Raw genomic sequence first — 6,000 nt, 5'->3', positions numbered from 1 at the left:
CTGCAGTTTTAACAGTAAATCCCATGCTTCTGATGGAAATAGCTCATAAACCTCACTGTAAAAAGGATAATTCTGGGCTTTGGAAAACAATCGAAAAAGCAGAACCCAGAAGATAATAAACCACAACATGGAATATGATGTCCTTCCTTAATAACCGTTGTTTTTCCACGTGGGACCTGAAACCCTAACATTCGCCATTACAGCCCATTTCAAGGCAATCTCATAGAAGTCTAATCAAAGAGAAAGGCTGAACTGTTTTTCTGCCTAAACTTAGAAACTCATACCAAGCAGATGGATATATCTCAGTAGCTAACTTCCCCATGATAATTAACAGTAGACTTAATTTCGCCCACAAAGCAAGACTCTACCTACCACTGAGAAAGATGCTATCCTTGATCAAAATGAGTCAGGCTCCTCTGACTAGGCCCCTGACCTTGTGTTTTGGGGGCCTTTTGGCCTACTTAGTCCAGTTTTAGCAAGAATCCCGCTGTGTCAGTTTAGGGAAAATCCCCCACTCTTGCTATTGTGTCAAATTCCTCATCCCGACCCTTGGTATCTTATCACCCTGGCAAAAATCCTATAAAACTAAAATCCCCCTATTGTGATGTTTCCTGTTAGTAATTTCCCATCCACCAATGCCCACTCTGGTCCTTGGCTATAAACGTAGCTTTGACCTTGTTGTATTCCAAGAGTTGAGCTCCATCCTCTCCTAGTACAAAACTCCATTGTAATAACCCCTTTAGTAAAGTCTACTCTACCATCTTTAACAAGAGTCCTGAGTACTTTTTTTTTTAAACACTGTACACACCAGTAATATATTCTGTGTAGTCCTTGCCAAGATAAGCTTCTGTAACAGGGTAGGAACCAAATTTTGTTTTTAAAACGTGAGTTTTTGACATGTGGAGGATCTCTTTCCAAATCCCCAATTGTATAATTACCAAAAACATCCATGTCTCAAAGAAATGTGCTTAACCTTAATATAAAAATTCATGTCACTTACCACAAAGTTAGTCAAGTGTATTAAGGATAAACAAATAGAAGCAGTATTTACCAATTTAGATTATATGAAACACTGTGAAGAACCTTTTGTTAATAAACAACATAATAACATACTTTTTTATACACCAAAGTGATGTATCTGTGAACAGTAAGATAAAGTTATAATGTTGAAGACTAAATTAAATTCAAGGTTGTCATATTGAAGACTTTTTTTTCTCAAGTTTATATATTTTGAGAGAGACAGAGACAGCGCAAGTGATGGAGGGACAGAGAGAGAGGGAGAGAGAGAATCCCAACCAGGCTCCACACTGTCAGTGCAGAGCCAGATGTGGGGCTCGAACTCACAAAGCCACCAAGCCATGAGATCACAACCTGAGATAAAACCAAGAGTCAGACACTTAACCGACTGAGCCCCAGGTGCCCCATTATATTGAAAACTTTTAATTAAATACAAGTTAGATAACATTGAAAACTAAAATCAAGGTCAAGGTCAAAGTGGTAAAGACTTTTAATTCATGATTGTAGTATGGCATCAGTATAACATAAATTCTCAGGCATAGATTTGAAACTACGTGGATGGAACTAGAAGGTATCATGCTAAGCGAAATTAGTCAGAGAAAGACAAATATCATATGACTTCACTCATACGAGGACTTTAAGATACAAAACAGATAAACATAAGGGAAGGGAAGCAAAAATAATATAAAAGCAGGGAGGGGGACAAAACATAAGAGATTCTTAAATATGGAGAACAGACACAGAATGCTGGAGGGGGTGTAGGAGGGGAGATGGGCTAAGTGGGTGAGGGGCATTAAGGAATCTACTCTTGAAATCATTGTTGCACTAACTGCTAACTAACTTGGATGTAAAGTTTAAAAATTAATAAAAAATTAAAAAATAATAAAAAATAAAAAGAGGGGCACCTGGGTGGCTCAGTGGGTTAAGCATCCGACTTCGGCTCAGGTCATGATCTCGCGGCCCATGGGTTCGAGCCCCGCATCGGGCTCTGTGCTGACAGCTAGCTCAGAGCCTGGAGCCTGTCTTCAGATTCTGTGTCTCCCTCTCTCTCTGACCCTCCCCTGCTCATGCTGTCTCTGTCTCTCTCTCAAAAATAAATAAACTATTTAAAATAAATAAATAAATAAAAATAAATTTTGGGGCATATGAGATACACACACATACACACAAAGTAGCAAAGAGGGCAGCATTTGTTTAAAATAGCAAAGTCAAAGATGCCTAGGTGGCTCAGTCAGTTAGCTACTCACTTTGGCTCAGATCATGAGCTCACAGTTTATGAGTTCAAGCGCCACGTCAGGCTTTGTGCTGACAGCGGAGAACCTGGAGCCTGCTTAGGATTGTATCTCCCTCTCTTTCTCTGCATCTCTGCTGCTCACACTCTCCCTCATTCAAAAATAAATAAAACATTAAAAAATTATTTTATTTAAATAGCAAACTCAGAAATTCAGTGGCTAGATTCCACTGGCTCTGACTTGCTAACTTAAGTACAGAAATAGTTAATGGAAAGCTTTTTTAAAAAAAAGAGGGTGGTCATTCTTCTCTATCTCATTCTATATTTCTATTTAATATTCTTTATGCCTTTCATTGGTTACCTTTATGGTTCATTTTAATAATTAGTCTTCTGTGAGCACATAAAGAGCCAAATAATACTAAAAGAACCTCTTATTACTTCAAATATGTAGCAACAATATAAGTATTAAGTTGATCATTTCAAAGTTGACTCTCCAAAATATCCAATAATTATACTTGTCAGTAGCTTCTGAATCCAATCATTTTAGATAACATCACATTAAAAAATCATAACTGAAATAAACAAATTATCCCCTTTCAAGGAACTGGAAACAAGAGCCAGAAAATATAGATCACCAATATAATAAAATCACCCTGCCTTCACCCCCAAAAATAATAATTTTGTATTTGCAATTGACCTTCTTCCTCTGGATAAAAGTGTACAGGAAACCCCTAATCCTTGTGATCTCTAATTTTTTTTTTAAACGTATCATCTATCCACTTGGATCCTCACTTAACCTTGCGGGCACATGTTTTCAATATAAATCTGCAACAAAGGAAAGCTGTAATTACCCAATCTCTTCCTTTCAGCCATTGAAATAAGGCAATTTACAGAAATGCAACACACTATAAACAAAGGGGATTTTCCAGTGTTCACAGAGCACAGCTTCCAGGAGGATGTCGGGAAAAATATGCTTTCTTGTGGCCAAGCCCCCTGGGCCTGGAATCCGAAAGGATTATATGTTTCAGAGCCAGGTATAGTACTCATCTCGTCTGTGTGTTCTGAGAACCTTGCTTAAGCAGAAGGAAAATCACAGCAGCATCCATAACCTTCCTGAGGATGGCCAGAAGGGATTCTATTCAAATACAAATACTGGTCTCCCAAAGATGGGTTTGACCCCATCACCCAGTGACTGATTACCTGGTTTGTGGATTTTCCAGATCTGTAACTTTCTCTAGGCTTCGAGGGCACCAGCCCCATTTATAGGTGAAGGATGCAGGAGGCCAAAATTGCTTTAAAAACCAACAAAATCAGATAAACAAAACTTCCGGCAACACATTACCTTTAGCATCATAAGCACTTGTGGGCTGATATTAAAATGGCATCATTGCCCGAGAAGGAATTAATTTTAGACGTGAGGACTAATCTGTTTTTGAATTCATTTGGCAAGGAGTCAGGATCCTGAGAGCTGGGCGTGGAATATGTGAGCAGAGATGATGGGTACAAAGAGGTCTGGGACTGTGGTCTTGCCCAGTGTGGCGGGGCCGTGCGTCCCAGGGCAGTGACAAGGGGGTGTAACAAGGAATGGGGCACAGAGACATGGGAAGGCTTAGGGCCAAAAGCGCTCATTTTCCAAGCCCTTCGCTCAGCTTGTCACATAAACCTAAGCTCTGACCATTTCACTGTGTGTCAGCATTTTTCCTGCTTGCTAAGAAGCAAAAGTGAAAATGTGGGCGGTTGAAGGATGGAGCGATAATTAGAAATGAGCTGTTTCTACTCCATGTGAGTTTATGGCGAAAGGGACTGGAAGAGACAAACTACGAGCTGAGCTGCAGTTCCGCCTCATGAGAACAGACAGCAGGAAGCGCCATACACTGGCCGGGGGACAGGGTGCAGCCACATGTCATCTCAGAGCCGTCTTTCCACATTTTGTAGCTCTAGCCTGTACACAGCTCGTGTGCTGACTTACTGAGCTGGCGCAGCAAAGGACAGAAAGGCCAACCTCATGAGAACACCCAAACCAAGTCGCTGAGCCCGAGGTCCTGTCTTCCAGATACAAACAAAAACTGAGTACAGGAAGTGGGTTAGACCTAAGCCAGGGGCTTTCATAGGGCCTCTCAGGGCTTCCCAAATCTGGCATTGTCTCCAAAGGATTTTTTTTTAAGTCTTTTTTAAGTTTATTTATTTATTTTGGAAAAAAGGAAGAGGGAGAGAATGCACGGGGGAGGGACAGAGAGGGAGAGAGAATCCCAAGCAGGCTCGGCACTGTCAGTGTGGAGCCTGACATGGGGCTTGAACCCATGAGGCGTGAGATTGTGACCTGAGCTGAAACTAAGAGTCAGACGCCTAACCGACTGAGCCACTGAGGTGCCCCCAAAGTTTAATATATACAGATTCCCTACTCCTTGGCCCTGGAAAAACTATTAAATTAGAATTCACAGGTGTTTGGGGAGACACTTGGCTGGCTCCGTTGGTGGTGCACTTGACTCTTGATCGCCGGGTTGTGAGTTCAAGCCCCACATACAGTGTAGAGATTACTTAAAACAAAAAGAAATCACAGGTGTCTGGAAGTCCATTTTTTTTTTTTTTTTTTTTTTTTTTTTTGGTAATGAAACCACCCAGGTATTGTTATTGTTGATGATTACCCATGTTTGGGAACCATGGCTACTCTCATTTACTCCCCTTTGTAATTTTTTTTTTAATGTTTTATTTATTTCTAGGAGAGAGAGAGGCAGCGTGAGCAGGGGAGGGTCAGAGAGAGAGGGGGTCACAGACTGAAACGGGCTCCAGGCTCTGAGCTGGCAGTCAGCACAGAGCCCGATGCGGGGCTCGAACCCACGAACCGCGAGATCATGACCTAAGCGAAAGTCGGACGCTTAACCGACTAAGCCACCCAGGCGCCCCTCCCCTTTGTAATTTTACCCAAGTATTGGTAGTCCCACTTTATAGATGAGAAAGCCGAGGATCAGGACTAAGAACCCATGTGAAGTAACACTGCTAGTGAAAGACCCCTAACTGGCATCAAACCTAGCACAGTCACCGGGACACCCGCTGTATCCACCCACTTCACTGTCTCATATCTACTAACTACTCACAGAGAGCCATTTTCCTTAGGAGACTGTTCACATGCACGTTTTTGAAGCAGGCAACAAGTTTGGGATGGTCTTTCTCTCCCCTGTCAGAACTCTCTTCTCCCCTCCCATATTGGGAGCTAATGGTGCTTCCAAGATATGTGCAGATCCTACCTCCTCCCACATCAGAAGCTTATCTGATCTAAGCCTTCCATTCTCAGGAACTGGGTACTTAAGACCAGTATGGGTTGGTGGGAGGAGGCAGAAGGAAACTCTGCCACAATCTCCCAGAGTGTCCCACCCAGTTTCTCAGCAAAGACCAATTTCTTTATCCCCCAAGTCCATCCGACTGCCTCTCACACCCTCCATAAAGTTCATGTATTAAAAGACTTTTGGGGCACCTGGGTGGCTCAGTCGGTTAAGCATCCAATTTCAGCTCAGGTCATAATCTCACGGTTCGTGGGTTCAAGCCCCGCACCGGGCTCTGTGCTGACAGCCAGCTCAGAGCCTGGAGCCTGCTTCAGATTCTGTATCTCCCCCTCTCTCTGATCCTCCCCTGCCCATGCTCTCTCTCTCTCTCAGAAATAAAAAACATTAAAAAAATTTTTTAAATAATAAAAATAAAAGGCTTTCACTTACAAAGCAAATTGCTTGTGTGGAGTAATTCATTCTATCATTTAT

Source organism: Hyaena hyaena, unplaced genomic scaffold, assembly GCF_003009895.1.
Source record: "Hyaena hyaena isolate Hyena2069 unplaced genomic scaffold, ASM300989v1 scaffold_196, whole genome shotgun sequence".
Classification (NCBI taxonomy): Eukaryota; Metazoa; Chordata; class Mammalia; order Carnivora; family Hyaenidae; genus Hyaena; species Hyaena hyaena.
This window is presented reverse-complemented; position numbering follows the sequence as displayed.